The sequence below is a fragment of the Biomphalaria glabrata genome, chromosome 4, assembly GCF_947242115.1.
Source record: "Biomphalaria glabrata chromosome 4, xgBioGlab47.1, whole genome shotgun sequence".
In the NCBI taxonomy this organism is placed as follows: domain Eukaryota; kingdom Metazoa; phylum Mollusca; class Gastropoda; family Planorbidae; genus Biomphalaria; species Biomphalaria glabrata.
The window spans coordinates 20,624,702-20,642,452 of NC_074714.1; the positions used below are offsets into that span (position 1 = coordinate 20,624,702).

Consider the following 17,751-nt stretch of genomic DNA (forward strand, 5'->3'; position numbering starts at 1 on the left):
TTTGACCAGCTCCTACACTTAGGTTTTCAAACTCAAAGTACCATACTCAGCTACTCTTAAAATGATCTGATCCACGCCCCTGTGCCGTGCAGTCCGTCAGTAAACACAGAGGTCTAACTCCGAGACTCAGGGGACCATTAACTGGCTTAGTTTTAATCAATTCTAGGGTGTCGGTGTGAGCAATGCAATGTTGGTCTGGCTCTTCCCTGTGACACGAGAGCGCCATTAGACAACTGTTGTTACATGGTCAGGTCAATAGGTACCTATAATTAATACAACAGTAACTTTAAAAGAGAATATAACTCAAGTCTGAGTCTTACTTCATCAATCTCCCTTTTTGATTAAAAAATAATGTCATATAAATGTTTTGTTATGTTGAATTATTTTATTGCCAAGTATTTCAAACTGAATACATTTCTGGGTGCATTACTACTAAACACATCGATGGACTCACTACTGGACACGTTAGTAGAAACACTTCTGGACATAATATTGAACACTTTTGTGAACGCAGTACTAGACACACAGCTTGACAGACTGATAGACAAACTATTTAACTATTGGGTACATTACTAAATACACTATTGGTCACAGCACTGGACACACTTCTGGACACATTGTTAGACAAACTATTGGACACACTACTAAACACATTGCTGGACAATAGTGGACTCATTGCTGTACTCAATACTGAATATACTATTGCGAGCACTAGTCAATACATTTCTTGTCACATCACTGGACACACTACTGGAAACACTATTGGACACACTACTGGGCTCACTACTTGGCACACTCCTGGACATAGCGCATGTAAATCTTTATCTGCTGAATGCTTGAGAGAGATTTGTACAAAGTTTATATCAAGTCACGTTATTTCTCCCACACCCATTCTCGGATCAAGTTGAAACTTTGCACAATTATTCGTTGGCATCGACATGACATGAATCAATAAAATCAAGGTTACAAAGACAGTTTGTGTGGAAACACAAACTCAAAATCGGCCCCCAAAGTGGTCTACACTTCTAGAGTCTTCACCAGGATTCGAACACGGGACTTCTGGTTCCAAGTGCTTTACCACTCAGCCACAGCATTTTCATACATATATTTAGCGTACACTTATATTTTTTAAAATAATAATAATTAACCTTATTCATGCATTCAAAATTAATAACATGTAACATGTAATAAAGAGAAACTAAAAAAGATTTATTTCTTACAAAATTAGATAAATTGGCAACACGAAAAAAAAAATTCTTGACCTATTTTAGTTTGGTAGTGAGCTAGCTAGAAATGACTTGAAAGACTTGGAGTAGGTCTACTTGGACCAGAGAATCCCCCCTCAAAATAAAAATTAATATCTCCATTGTCATTTGTCATACAAACTAGACATAGATCTAGCTAGATCTAGACCTAGTTTAAGATCTAAATCTAGATTCAAGATCAAAGTCTAGATCTAGAACTAGATCTAAGTCTAGACCTAGAAATAGATCTAAGTGTAGTCTAGAATGGTATAGAATCTACAATATCTAGCATGGGCGTAGCCAGAATTTTTTTGCGGGGGGAGGTGGATTTTTTTCTCTCCCCGCCGACCCCCCCCCTCCCACCGAGAAAAAAAATGTATTTATGTGTGTGTCTGTACATAATCTTTATTACATTCTGACCCTTCATTCTTTCGGTAGACGTTTATTGTGCCCTAGAATAGTTTCTTCCATGAGTTAGTGGGAAAATTGTAGATTACCGACATTACTAGCAATGGGGTCTGAGGGAGCGCTAGGAGCTCCTCCAGCGCGGGGCGAAGCCCCGCCGCCAAGCACTATTTCTGGTATTGAAAGCCAACAAAATGCATATTCTGAGGTATCTAAACTGCATTTTCCCTGCTATTAAAAAGTTTTATTTCAAAAACCTAATGTGCTATTCTTACTGACTTAGACCCTCCCGCGCCGTTCGGAGCATTTGACGTTAAGCTGTTTCCATAAAAATCTGTCACTGGTAATGCCTCTTCCCACCTACCATGAGGACCTCCATGAATAAGTGGCGTCAAGTTGTACTAGGATATCATGGCAACTCTTCTTATGCGTAATTCATTTTGTCGGAGAACATACACACCTCATGCGTCGCTCTCTCACAATCTTACTAAGGGGTCGACTCCCAGTTCGGCATAGGATTTCCTTGATTTAGACCCGATCTCTATAACTGACTCCTAAAATCTGTCAGCCATCTTTGTTGAGCCACATTTAGTGTTTTTCAATTTCGGCAGATGACTATTCATTGCAGTTTATTAATGGAGCCCTGCCACTTGTAAAAAATGTGTAACCTCTTATGAATACGCTCTTGGAATTATCGAAAAGAGAAGTTTTATCGTCAAAATCATCTGTTGGCAGTTTTCCACCTCAAAATGCTCTGTAGGGGGATCTTAAACTCAAAACCATCTGGAGGGGTTTTAAACTTTTAAGAAAGCCATCTGTAGAAGAGGGGTTTAAACTCAAAACCCCCAAATGGATTGGCTACGCTCAAATAATTTTAGTGTGTAATTTGCTTTTTTTTATATTGAAGAGGTATTTTTAGCATCAAACCCCTATAAATGGGGGTTTAAACTCAAAACCCCCTTTCGGCAACGCTCATAACATTTTGAGTGCGTAATTTGCTTTTTTTCTTACACTGAAGATTTATTTTTTAGCCTCAAACCTCCCTGCCGGGGGGGGGGGTTAAATTCAAAACCCCTTTGGCTACGCTCATAGATTTTAGAGTGAGTAATTTGCTTTTATTATATTGAAGAGGTACTTTTTAGCTTCAAACTCCACTGGAGAAGAGTTTAAACTCAAAACCCCTTTTGACTATACTCATAACATTCTGAGTGTATAATTTGCTTTGTTTTTATTATTAAAGAGGTATTTTTTTTAACTTCAAACCCCGCTGAAATGGGGTTTAAACTCAAAACTGAGTCAAAACCCATTTAGCTACGCTCATAACATTTTGAGTGCGTAATTAGCTTTTTATGTATATTGAATAGGGGGTTTATCGTAAATTTTAGAGGGGGTTTTAAAATCAAAATCTCCCTTAACTGTGCTCGTGGAATTAGGGGATTTTCGTTTGCATTTTTTTTTTGTTTTGTTTTATAGAAGTGGGGGAGTTACTGCAAAAACGCCAGGTAGGGGGTTTAAAACTCAAAACTCCTGGAAGGGGGTTTAAACTCAAAACCCCTGGTAGGGGTTTTTAAACTCAAAACCCCTTTGGTTGTGCTGGGGCAAGTGATGGTTTAGTATTAAAATCTAACTTAAAATAAACAAAATCAAAGCAAAAAATCAATCGCAAGGATTTCATTTGGGGGGGGGGTAAACCCCAACCCCTCCCCCCGGCTACGCCCATGAGATTAACTAGATTAGAACTCGTATAAATTTACACGTTTAATTTTAAAATTACTAGACCTAAGCCAATGTTATGATCATGAGTAGTAGGCCTTTTGTTACCGGGTATGCCATTAGGCCTACTAGTGGTGTACTATGCTGTTCGTATCCGATACTATTGTTTACATAATAAATAAATCTGCACCCCCTAGGCTGTCAGAAGATAAGTTATTGCCTTAATAATTCAAATTCTGTTCAAATTATTAATACGTTTATTATAAATATATATAGATCTGGGCTCTATTTAGTATTAGTTAGTCTGTGAAGAGTAGGTCCCTATAATGAGGATATGTCAAAAGTAGTTCGTTATGTTTTAAACTTATAACTAAAACGAAGTTCGTATCAAAGCTCTTTTTTAAAACAACATTATAATTAGTATTCTATTCAATGAGTTAGTTAATAAATGGAAAATATATTTTATAATGAACCATTGACACTTTTTACCATTGTGACTTTAGATGCAATTTTTTTTGTACCAATGCGCGCATCTATGAATAAAGCTTGAGTTATTAATGAAGAAGTCCATGACCTTTTAAAAAAAAGTTACCTCCCCTAAGGTTTTTCATTGAAATGTGGTGTAATTTTTTGAAAAATCTGCTTGCATATATAAATTTAAAAATTTGATGGTTCACTTTCGGAAAAAAGTAGCCGTTGCATCAGAACTTTGAAGGGTCTTAAATATCATGATGTCTGATTTTCATTTTCTTTTCTTGTTTCTGAGATATAAACGGGAGGGACTGACGGCAGACGGACAGACACGCCACACAAAACTAATAGCGTCTTTTCCCCTTTCGGGGGCCGCTAAAAAGCAATTAATCAATTAATTAATTACTGATAATTATTTTTAAAGTGTGATATCAACATGGGGAGTTAATCCTTCAGTATTCACATGTATGGCTAAATACATAGGGTTTTGTCCTCGAATACAATTGCACTCGTTATTTCTCCCACTTTCATTCTCGGAACAAGTTGAAATTTTATTATTAATTATTTTGTTTGATATAAAAAGGGATATAAGTTCTATATTATTGAGAAATATAAGTATACGAGTTCTTTCCCTTAGATCAGCTTTGTTGTTGCTTTTTTTTTAAGTTTGAATCTTTACTTAATAATGCTCTTTGTTCACAAATGTAGCAGTTTCAGGAACATGAAGAGTTCCAAATGAATAAAAAAAATTCCTACTGGAGAACGTCTATCGCAAAAGACTCTCTTTTCCCTGTTTATGATTGTGTTCTAGAATAATCAATACTATTTGTGCATACTTTACATTCAATGTAGAATCAAACAGTAAGAGTTTCCGGAAGAATAGTTGTGAAAAAGGTTCTTAGCACCGCGTAATCCTACTTCCGTTGACGCCTCTGTGCATTGGTCTACACTAATCTACATTCAATATCTTTGTCATAGAGTGCTGGTGTACGATAGTCAGTGGAGGATAGTTGTATAGCCAACTAACAGGGATTCATTCTTCGGTGTTGTAGACACGTGTGACCTTTATAAACTTCAAATATTAGGCTAACTTTTCTAATGGCGGCTGTTATAGACAACTTTTTTCTTCTTCTTCTGTTTTAGACTTCGTGAACAGCAAGTTATATATATATATATATATATTGTTATGACCCTATTGGCGGCGCAAAAGGGTTAACTATAGGCTCAGCTGACACACACGTAAATCACTCAGGTCAGCGGGGCCATGGACAAGGGACAGTACTACGATTACACGATTACACGCAAATATGATCAATGTTATGGTCATGTGATCGAAAGCCTGCGTGTACGAGGACACAGTGTGTAGGAAAGCGGCAGTTCAAGACCGGAGAGCGTCGAGACCGGGACTGTTAGTCGGCCATGAAGTCGGTCCTGGTTGAGTCCTCATGTGTTGATGTACAAGTCCAGAAAGAGACACAGTAGAGTTTTGTACGGTGATGTACAGAGTGACATTTTAGTTGTTGATGTGTTTGATGCCAATTGTCTAGTATTGGCTGTTATCTACTTATTCACTCATTATTAAAGTTACCAGATTATTTGGAGCCTTGTTGTCAAGTTCTTGTTGATGTGTTGTGTTGTGTCTAACAGTGTTTACAGAAGGCCTGATTTGGAGAGAGAGAATCGTAACAATATATATATATATATATATATATATATATATATATATATATATATATATATATATATATATATATATATATATATATATATATCAAACACATACACATTTAGGTTTAAATATCTTAGGCTGTTGCTTGCCCTTGAGCAAGCAAATAAAACAGATTTATAGCCCCTAAGCCCACGGTGTTATCTATTGCATATAAAAACGTCTGTGGCATACCTGAAGGCGGTCTAGCGTTACGTCAGGTGGACACAAGGCACTCTTTTAGATCATTTCTTAAGACACCAGTGAGAAACGATCTGTATTTCTTAGTTCAAATATGTCAACGTAATAAAGTATAGACATATATAGTACAGTTTAGAGGTGCTGAAACTACTTCCCGCGGGTTGAATGAGGCCCCAGATACTGTGCTTTCAAGTCACAGGAAATGTCTGCCCACAGTGCACAATGAAGCTACAGTGGTCAGGTTCAATGAGACTCATAAGATAGTGTGCTGGGATGAAGCCTGTGCGAGATATATCGAGAATGTGTATGCTTCCCTCCCCACAGGCCAAAAAGAAAGGCCGAACAATACTAACATTGTAGTAGATCTTCTCATTTTTTAAAGAGACTAACTTACAAATAAACAAAACCACTTTTATCTTTGTACATGAAAGTTATTCCAGCAGGTCAACAAACTTTATAACGACCGTCCAAAGATAGGCTTACATATAGGCTTACAGATAGGCTGACATATAGACTGACAGATAGGCTTACAGACTACAGATAGGCTGACAGGCTTACAGATAGGCTTTCAGATAGACATACACATAGGTTTACAGATAGGATAACAGCTATATATTTATCTTTAGTGCAAAAATGTTACTATCAACTTTATTTTACCTGTATGGAGAAACGTCAATGGCATATGTCGCAGTATAGAGGCTGAGAAAGGCGATTTTTAGCTCTGTTCATTCTTGTATAAACAAACATAACAGACATTATTCTGTGAGACCTTGGCTGCTCCCATGTTTGGAGGAAACCACAGTATAAAAAAGATCATAGAAGTTGTGATTTCGGACATAACTGTGAAGTAGGGACTGGGGAGGAGGAGGAGGTAGTAGGGGGTAGAAGGCTGAGTTTGACACTACTGGGTCTCTCAGAGAACGTGCCTTGAATCTTTGCTTCTTTCTTATGACAGATTTAGTATTAAGTAAAGTCAAGGAGATCGTGAGTCTCGGGTTCGAATCTGATTCTACACTACTAAAGAAACGGTGAAAAGCAGCTGGCGGAAACCGCCAAGAAAGGGGAGACCTGAAGCTTCTTCCGTCTAACTTTCCTCTATTACAAGATCACTGTCCACCAGTGGCACCGTACGGTTAATAAAATATAAAAGAGAGAGAGAGAGAGAACGACCTCATTTTGTCTTCATCATAAAAGAGCAATATAGTGCGACTCAATCCTCCCCATCTCATCAACCCCCCCCCCCTTTTTTTTTTGCATTATTTCTCCCCCCCCCCTTTTTTTTGTTTAGAGATTCTGGGCCAATCCCTAAAATCATAAACTGAAGATGTCTGAGAAAAAAATGTCTTCAAAAGCACTTACAGGTCTGTGTTAGTAAAGTAGAACAGAGATAAACAGACTGATGACAGCACTCACTGGTCAGTGACCAGCAGGATTAGTTTCACCTAGTTGTTGATACGGTACCAAGGTTTAAGACCGTTAAGTCATTGCAAGGGCAATCGCTTCCATCAACTTTACTAAAAGGTGGCCAGTGACTAAGGTTTTGGATTTAACTTGACCAAAGTATTTCCAAGTCAATAAGTACAGTGAAGTAACAGGCTACTTCTTTACCTTTTTCAGAAAGGGTTTAAAAGACACGGTTTATATATACATCAATGACATCCCTCATTTCTGCTGTCTGCTGTTTCCACTTATAGGCGTCATCGGATTTAATGTTCTGGTTAGCGCTATATAGAATAACTGACCGAGTATAGCTAAATTTATTCTGTTTAACTGATATTTAACTGTAAGAAAACAAAATCACTTCTCTTATAAAAGTGACCTTGAAATAGGAAGACAATTTTAATATTTACATTGCGCTAATCCAGTGTTTCCAAACATTTTTTTCCTTAACAGAACACTTTGCGCATTCTGAGTATTTAGCGGAACACTTCGCGCATTCTGAGTATTTAGCGGAACACTTTGCGCATTCTGAGTATTTAGCGGAACACTTCGCGCATTCTGAGTATTTAGCGGAACACTTTGCGCATTCTGAGTATTTAGCGGAACACTTTGCGCATTCTGAGTATTTAGCGGAACACTTTGCTTATTATTTATTAGAAGGGTTAATTACTTCACGTGGCTGCCTACTAGTTAGTTATTCCAGTAGTTCATGGAACACCTATTCAGGCCTGGCGGAACACTAGGGTTCTGCGGAACACAGTTTGAGAAACACTGCGCTAATCTAAAGCAAGACTTGATACTTCTTTTTCCTACTATTTGACATAATTGTTTTATAACTCATAATGCCAGTTCTACTCTCTTGAGTAGGGCTCTATGTAGGCACCAGCCTTGATTATATATTTCAACAGTCTTAGAATTAGACTTACGCTAGTAGGGCAGTTTGGGAGAGTTTTTGAAATAAATAGACAACCCAAACAATGTCAAGGACGCAACATTGAAAGGTCACTGCTACCAACTAAAAAGTTAAAATGAGTTTGTTCAACAAGCAAAAGAGTTCAGAAAATATATTTTAGAATGCTCAATAATACACACAATTCTCGTAAATCTTTTCAAATACATCTCCAATGGCATATAGTCCCATGTGTTCATTAGCGCGCTCTTTGTCTGCTGTGTGCATGTGTCGGTGTGTGCGTGTGTTAGTGTGTGCGTGTGTCGTGTTCCTCCGTCAATCCATCTACATTATTTATTACATCTCACTCTCGGGCGGCGGCACAGGGAGTGACCCCTGGTCACTTGATTGATACAACCATTGGACTGGGGAGAGATGGACGAGAGATAGAAACAGGGGACTGAATGGGATTGTGGGAGTGGGATTTGACGTCGCCTCCCTACCAATATGATAATCTCCCCTGCGAGATAAAACCAGAGATTGAGAAGAGATATATTGTCCCAGGACCAAAATTAATTGTGTATTTGTTTTGTTTAGAACAGCGCTCTGTTCATTGATTGATATGTTCCTAGTGGATAGAAAAGTGACAAGTTTATGGAAGTAATGTGCACTTTAAAATAGAGTCGACAAATGTAAATCCTTTGCAATGTCCGGTAAATTGTCTATTAACGTAAAGTAAAATTCCCCTTTCAGACGTTGTGTTCTATAGGGTGGATGATGTAAAGGTCATTTGTTTCTGTGAACTACGGTTAACGAGGGTGTCATGTGGCCAGCACAACGACCAACCACCTTTGCTTTTCCCCAACTAATGTCAGCTGGTTGAACTCAGAGGCGCCCAAAGATCCCGAAATTAAAAATCCCAGTCTTCACCAGGATTGTCTATTGGTTCTATATATTTATATTCACTCTAAATGTATTGGTTTAATCCAGGCTCCACATTTAAATGCTTACTATTACCCAACACTTTCGTCATGTTCCCATTCAACAATTTGAATCCTTTATTTTGACAACCTATCGTTATCCTATCGGGCTTTAGTTTCGCACATCAACTCAACGCTCTGCATACTAGTGAACACACAGAGATGATGACATTCATTCCATGCGAGACTAGTTTATATAGAGACAGTTGATGCTAGTCTTGAGGTAACACCTAAAACGTTAATGACTTAGAATGGACCGTTCCCATTCTGAATTAAAACATTATATTGTAGCTTCTAAAGTTGACTTGGTCTAGGTGAGGGTTTAGTTATTTAAATCTTGTGTATGTCTAGTTCGTCTGTTGGGCAATACGAACATAACACTAGTATTAGCATACGTGCACACACATACACATGCAATCTTTTGATCATCAACAATTCAGCAGACTCATTTTGGACATTTTACACACACTTATCATTAATGTATCAACTATCATTGTATCAATTATTAATTTTAACTTTATGCAGAAAAGAAAAGGAGTATTAAGAAGTATGTAAATATTACCGGATATGACGTCACCTCGAAGACATGACAAGGTTGTTTGTAGTTTGTTTTGTTTGAAACGTTTGTGGTGTTCCTTTAGAATACAAGCTTAATACATTGTAGGCGGCGGGGGATTGTGGCGAGCGCGGTGAGATCCGAGGAATATCGAAATTCCAAACGACAGTCCAGAGCGCATATCATTCGACCAGGCAGCCATCCCATAACGTATAACACTCTCATTTTTTTTTATTAAAAAGTTAAAGCTCGCAGAGAATAAAAAATAACTTATTTCAACAGAGAGAGAGAGAGAGGGAGGGAGAGAAAGAGCTAAAAGAACAGAAAGAGTGCGAGACAGAGAGATAGAGTCAAAGAAAGAGAAAGAGACATAGAGAGAAAACAGACAAAAAGAGAGTGAAACATAGAGAAAAACGGAGACATAGTTAAAAGAGAAGGAGGAAGAGAAAGGAGGACATGGAAAGTATGTCAGAGAGAAAAAGAGAGAAAGACTGGAATGAAAAGAAAGAAACATTCATGCGGTATACTGTGAACGCTTTTCCATGTAATATATTAGTTTGATTTGCCTTATTTCAAATGTTAATATAGCACACATTTCATTGAAACTCTTTCCAAGCTCAACCAAATCTATTTTCATTGGTAAATATGCGACGTCATTAGAAGACAAAACAAAGGGGGAAAACTCATTTTTCTTAAGTCAAAATAGGAACAGACGACAAAGAAATTCTTAAGAAAGAAACCGGAAGTCCTTTTAGAGTTGAAGGCGACAGAAACTTCAAACGTTGACGCTCAGTACTAATCACTTTAGACTCAAAACTTTTAAAGGTTTTCTCCACTTTCTTCTTCTCTCTCTCTCTCTCTCTCTCTCTCTCTCTCTCTCTGTGTCTGACTCTCTCTCTTCATTTCTATTGTTCTGTTACTTCTTGCTCTCCACCTCTCTCTCCCCATCTTTCAAACTCATTAACTCTCTCTTGATAATTCTATTTCCCTCATTAAGACTAATGACATCAGCAATATAGTGAACGCAAGTCTTTGTTCAGCTTTAACTTAAGTTCCTTAGTTCCTTGTATTTTTATTTTGACGCAGCTAGTGCCGCTGAAACAGAGCAATGAATGCGGGTTTTAGTCTATAAACACATTTTTTTTTGTTTTTCAAATTGCGTTATTTCTATTTAAAATGCTATTACGTTTCTCTCCACCTCTCTCTGACATTGAGGTGATGGTAAACGTGACTGAACAATGATTTTGATATTTGAAGTACAGTTCGACTACAACATTACAGTAACATAAACTTTAACATTAGATTTGTAAACACTTTCAACTTTGACACTATCCGAAAGGAAAACTAAACGCTTTATTATAAAAACACGTAATTCTTCTTCCGTTCTAGATAGACATGTGCGCACCACGTGATGCAAAGTTGTGTAAAATCATTCAGTGAAGTCAGTCTACATGTTTGTCTTTCTGAACACTCCTTAACTCTTTATCTCCGTCATTTGTTTCCACGTTCTGACAGAATAGTTCTTTTTTCACATTTTTACATTCTACCCTGTTATGATAAAACTTCAATAACATTTTTGTTTTCAATAAAAAAAAAACGTTACTTTTTGGTCTAGAATTTTAGGAGAATGCATACTCTTTTTATAAAACACAAAACTAAAGTTTATAGAAATCAAAAATTGATTTAATTTAATGGCGTCAAATCAACGATGGTATCGTCAATTAGGAGAGAAAGAGTTAAAACTTTTAGACAGAATTTATATTCCATTCATTTCAATGTACACCCTTTATAGAGTCGAGTTTAAAAGTATTGCGTTGAATTTACAAACTAAAATTACAAGTACAGATAGACAACAAAAAAATCTTTATAGATATTTTGTATTTTCAAACTATATAGAGATAAGATTGGTTTGTAAAATGTTTGACATGTTTCGGATGTTCCTTCAGAGTTAAAGATTATCTTTATCCTAGCCCCAACCTCCCGCAGGACGACGGGGAAGGCATCAGGCAAGGTGTGAACCTGAGACCATTGAAACAACCGAACGACAGTCCAGCGCGCATACCGCACGACCAGGCAGCCAATCAAACACTGGATTGAATTGACACACTCTATAGAGATAAGACTAAAGATACCATATTGAATAATTAAGTCTAGAGAAGTTAAATTACAACACAGTGTCGAATTAAAAGCCTGGAGAAACAAACATGGGTATATAAGGAGACAATTGTTGAGGAACAAAATATTTGAAATACACTACCTTTGTGAATAGTGTATAAGCCATTGTGAGTGACGTGGTGACCATTCTAGAAGATATAGAGTTCATTGTTATCCATCCTTCGTCTGTAAGTCCCCACAGTCAATTATGTTCACTGTGCCACCGGCATTATTTCATTGCTATTCAACATAATTAGATTTAATTTTAAATTTGGCAAAGAAACTTTATTTCAAATAAATTTTCGATATCAACAAGTGAAATGACTTGCGGAAACTCACACAAAACATTTCTTTGGCACCTCAAACGTCGCCAACTTTTTGAGTTAGCTTCTTTTTGGTAATGTGTTTTTAATACTTGTATTCTCTATGCTCGTCCAAGGGCTAGAATCACAACCAGTATGTAGGGGAGACAATTCTGGCACTGACTGGTCCGTGGGCTATCTTGACGTGGTATTTACATGGCGCGGAGATGCCATTGGCGGAGAAAGGGGGTGGGGACGGGTCAGCGTAATGAAAACAAATGTGAAGGGACAGGCAGACGGGAGTAGATGAGTACACTCGATTGTGCCTCGATGTCTGTGTGGTAGCTGCAAGTTCCGCGGGGTTAGCATTCAACATTATTAAAAGGACAATACTTCAACTTAAAGTCACTTAGCTAAAGCTTTTATTATACATTTCAAACACAACTATCTTTCAATTATTTAAAAACTAAAATTACAGTTACAGAGAAAAAGCGATACGAAAAAATTGAAAGATCACTGTAGGCAGACTGTAGGCTGACTGTAGGCAGACTGTAGGCAGACTGTAGGCAGACTGTAGGCTGACTGTAGGCAGACTGTAGGCAGACTGTAGGCAGACTGTAGGCTGACTGTAGGCAGACTGTAGGCAGACTGTATGCAGACTGTAGGGAAACTGTAGGCAGACTGTAGGCTGACTGTAGGCTGACTGTTGGCAGACTGTAGGCAGACTGTAGGCAGACTGTAGGAAGACTGTAGGCTGACTGTAGGCTGACTGTAGGCAGACTGTAGGCAGACTGTAGGCAGACTGTAGGCTGACTGTAGGCAGACTGTAGGCAGACTGTAGGCTGACTGTAGGCAGACTGTAGGCTGACTGTAGGCAGACTGTAGGCAGACTGTATGCAGACTGTAGGCAGACTGTAGGCAGACTGTAGGCAGACTGTAGGCAGACTGTAGGCAGACTGTAGGCAGACTGTAGGCAGACTGTAGGCTGACTGTAGGCAGACTGTAGGCTGACTGTAGGCAGACTGTGGGCAGACTGTAGGCAGACTGTAGGCTGACTGTAGGCAGGCTGTAGGCAGACTGTAGGCAGACTGTAGCCAAAAGAGAATACAAATTATTTTGTGCTGCAAGCGAGAAGCTTAGAAATTTGATTTGACAAACTTGCAGAATATCATAGACAAAGTTTTTTAACATTTCTTATGCCATGTGAAAGTGCTACAGCGTCTGGTGATTACAGATGTCCAGCATTTGACCGCAGCTCTGTATCAAGGATTGGCCTCTTTAGTCACATGACAAGTTGCAAAGGGTACAAAATATATCTCTAGAGGTATATAATGCCACAGATATTCTGTACACAAGATTCACAGGTACAGCTGGCTGTTTGTAACTATTCGACCCAAGTCAAAGGTATATGACAGAGTAATTAAAGCATCATTTACAAAAAAAAAAAAAAGCTGTATTGAGTTATACTGTGAAGAGACTGTCTTTACAATGTTTTTTCTTTACCTCGCTCTTCTTTCAATGACCAGTAAGAACAGCGTCTCTGCTTTACAAACTGAGGGAATGAAAAGGTTGTCTTTTCACTTGATATGCTGCTAAGAACTATTGACTGGGGAAAGTGGACAGCTATAGCTGTAGGCTCCTTTAATATGTAATTCAAAGATCATTGAATACGTTGGATTAGGGCAATTTAAAGTACTCTTGAATGATTTATTAAACTTTCTCGTATAATTTTTTTTTAGTGTATTTCTTTTCTTTAGTAACAAAAAAAATGTAAGTACAAAAAAGTGCCTGTTGCTATGGATTCTTTGAGCTGCGTCGTTTTAGACTTCATTTTGTTTTTTTACTTGAGCACATAGAAACAAAAAAAGACGAAATAGTCACAAATACGCAGCATTTACATCTCACATACTTCCATACCATGACGCCACACACAAACACTACACACAGACGCCACACAGAGACACCCAATACCAGTGCCGGAGTTAGGCCACTGCAACCTATGCGAACGCAGTGGGCCCCGCATTTTCATAGGCCCCGCGCTAATTGTATGTGTAAATTATTAAATTAAACAATTTTATAGCTTATAACAGATTTCGCGCGGCCTCCTGATTTACCAGGAGCTTCTGGAAATCTCTTAAAAATTGCAAAATATACGAAAAGGTTATGGAAATCTACGGAAATTATTAAAATCTTTTTAAAACTCATAAAAGTTCATGAAATATATATACAAAACTGCCATTTTGGGGTGTCATTCAATATGGAAAACGCCAATCCTACACGCAACTAAAAACGGAATTATACAAAACCTGTAACAGTGGAATCAGTTGAAAGAAGCTTCTCATGCCTCAAACTAATGAAGAATTATCTGAGGTCAACAATTCTCGAAGATAGATTGAAACATTTGGTAATTCTTGCTACTGAGAGTGATCTATATAGGAAACAGATTTTTTATGATATACTGTATGACTTCGCTAAACGCAAGTCTCGTAAAGTAATTCTGTACGTAGTAAAGAATGATTTCACAAACACTACGAACACACCATATTTCCATATGACACACACATTTATTGAAATCACTTGTTTTCTACTTGGCAGTCCAAATTTCAATTAAAAATTATCCTTACCATGATTATTGCCTGACTAGAATTGGTCATCCGAAATGGACTTTAATCAAAACCTAACAAACGTTGGGAAAAATATGGGTTAGGGTTTCTGTCTGTCTCTCTAACTCTCTCTAATCCTAACCCTAACCCTGACTAAATGCATGACGCGTAGGACGTAATCATCTTCTTTTTTGAAGTAACGTCTGTATTATATAAGATAAGATAAGATAAAAAATATTACATTAAGAAACCTATTCCCGATAAAATGTCTGCTCTCCCCTCCGTGGCAGTACAAGGTAGCATGCGTTGCTTAGATCAGGATAGAAAACTTATTAACTTAATCAACTCTTGAAATAACATTTATGAATAAGTTAACACATTATCTCTACGTAAGATGTAATTATATGTTTCAAAGAACGTCAGTGATTGATATGATACGATAACATTATATATGTACATTTTTGGGGTGTGTCTTCTCTCTAATAGGCTCCCAGTCTCTTCCTTTTTCTCTGTCTCTCTAACTCTCTCTAATCCTTACTTTACCAAGTAATTGCTCCACTCAGACGCTGAACAAAAAAAAAAAAGGAAATGAAGGCTGATATAAAAAATCACATAATAGAAAGCTAGCTCGCACACTGAATACAAAAAGATCACACAAACTCTTCAGTTCAATTGGGGCAGTGTATTAGCCTATTAGGGTAGGGAGGATTTTTTTTGAAAATAAAAATGCTCCCCCTCCCATCTTCTCACTCACTCACACACACACACAATACACACACACACACATACATAAACATCAACACAAACATTGGCCTACAAGAGCTTCCTGTATTCCTCCCTCTCTATAACTCACGTTTTTTTAGAAAGACAATTAATTGTCAATTGAAATAAGAAAATCGTTTATGCTCGTCTCCTACATCTTAATCCTACTTTTTGATTGGTTGATGCCAAAATAATCTTCCGAAAAATCAAGTTTTAAGCTAAAAAAAAAATAGAAAATGAAATTGAGAGAACCAAGGAAAAGATGGCGGGGGGGGGGTGGAATGGGGCCTCGACTGGAGCTGAGTCATAGTAAGAAAAAATTATAATTGGACGATGATGTCTACAATTTAACCCTTTCAATCCCCTAAACACACATACACATCCTTCCGCGAAATACAAAGAAATAAATACAATTATGGAAAGAGCTACGTAGATATAAAAGGGAGAAGACTCAAGATAAGATTGTGTAAATAAAAGCGTGCCCAGAGTGTGCGGACGACCACAAGTTTCAATCAATCTCCAGATCTCCGCGATGGAAAATATTGATGTCGTAAAATATGACGTTATTAGATTTCATTTTTTTTTTAAATTCTGAAACTGGTCACGGCTCTATTCAGAATATTCACACAAAGTTAGACCAAAATTTTATTAGAAAATGTAGATTGTAGTTTATTTTATTGGATTTGGAACTATGTCACCATCACACATACTGCAATACATCTTGATCCTATTAGGTTGCCCTAGTCCTACGAACCGCGATTACATCTCGTCGTCATGTGGAGGGTTGTAATAATTTTCAATTCTGAACGAACATTTGAAACATGTAGATAACAAACCTCTGAACTCAAAAGAAAAAGTTTTGTTTCAAATCAGAATAAACCCAATACAGAAATCTTTCACATTTAATTCACCATTTACAGATATCCTGGCTAAATTCACCTTCTACAGATATCCTCAGTCTTAATTTATCATCTACAGATATCCCCAGTCTAAATTCACCATCAACAGATACCCCACTCTAAATTCACCATCTACAGATTTCCCCAGTCTAAATTCGACATCTACAGATATTATCAGTCTGAATTTACCAACTTGAAAATATATTCGCCACCTAAGGATATCCCCATTCTGAGTTAGCCACCTAAGGATAGTCCCAGACTGAATTCGGCACCTAAGGATATGCCCAATCTGATTTCATCACCTAAGGATATTCCCAGTCAGAATTCACCACCTAAGGATATTCCCAGTCAGAATTCACCACCTAAGGATATGTCCAGTCTGAGTTCACCACCTAAGAATATCTCCAGTCTGAGTTCGCCACCTAAAGACAACTTAGTCTAATGTTACCTCCAGTCTTGACTATTAGTTTCAGGACTTGCTAAGTCTATAGCTATAAAACTCATCATTGTATCTCCTCATATCATACCAATGTAAGAGATGGTCTTACATCGCTAGCCATTTCATTGGCTCGAGGGTTACTTGCGAGTGTCACATCGGCTGCATGTGTGTGTGTTGGTATGTAATAAGTTGTAAGAATGTAGGCTAATTTTTAAATACGCTTTAAATGTCATCACGCTCACGGCGGGAAACTGCAAGGTTGTAACATTACAGGCAACCGGGTTTAAGCTATTACCTTAGCCAAATGAGTTACAGGTCCCGTGGGGCCATCCTGTCTTATGTCTGGTGTTGTATGAACTTTTTTTTTCATCTTTGTCCATCCTCAAGGAATTTTTTCTCTCTATCACTCTCAATCTCCCTCTCTCTCTCTTTCTTTCTCTGTCTGTCTCTCTCTCTCTCTGTATATCTCTCACTCTCAATCTCTCTCTCTTTCTATCTCTCTCTATCTCTCTCTCTCTCTCTCTCTCTCTGTCTCTCTCTCCCTCTCAGTCTCTCTCTCTCTTTCTCTCTTACTCTTTCTATCTCTCTATCTCTCTCTCTTCTTATTATATCTTTCTTCCTCTTTCCTCGTGTTCTTCACATTCCTTTGTCTCCCACGAACCTCTCTGTCCGTTTGCTCACATGGTCTAACAGACTTCTCCTTAACACTTTTAATGACTAAATATAAAGGTTCAATGCAACTAAATAGTATCAATAGGTTCTCTATTTTTACCAACACTATTAGCATGCAAATATACTTCAAAGTCTTGCCTGTAAACAAAGTATTTCAATATATTTAAGGTAACAGAGAGAGACATTATATTGAGTATAGATAAAATGTGTACAATCTATTTAGTTGAAAAGAATTTACGTCTCAATTTGTCCTGGACATTAGTTACGCTCAGGGCAAACAATTCATAGTGACTTCATTGGCAATCGAAGTAAGTGG

The 17,751-nt window shown here is 37.7% G+C and overlaps 1 protein-coding gene across 1 annotated transcript in view; it reads right to left on the bottom strand.

Moving 5' to 3' along the window:
- LOC106058340 (guanylate cyclase soluble subunit beta-2-like) overlaps nt 1-12,264 on the bottom strand; it is a 105,977-nt gene extending 93,713 nt beyond the window's left edge. The window contains exon 1 of the mRNA XM_056027211.1: nt 11,862-12,264. The gene's annotated coding sequence lies outside the window, so the exon portion shown is untranslated. The remainder of the gene's footprint in view (nt 1-11,861) is intronic.
- Nucleotides 12,265-17,751: the final 5,487 nt, after the last annotated feature.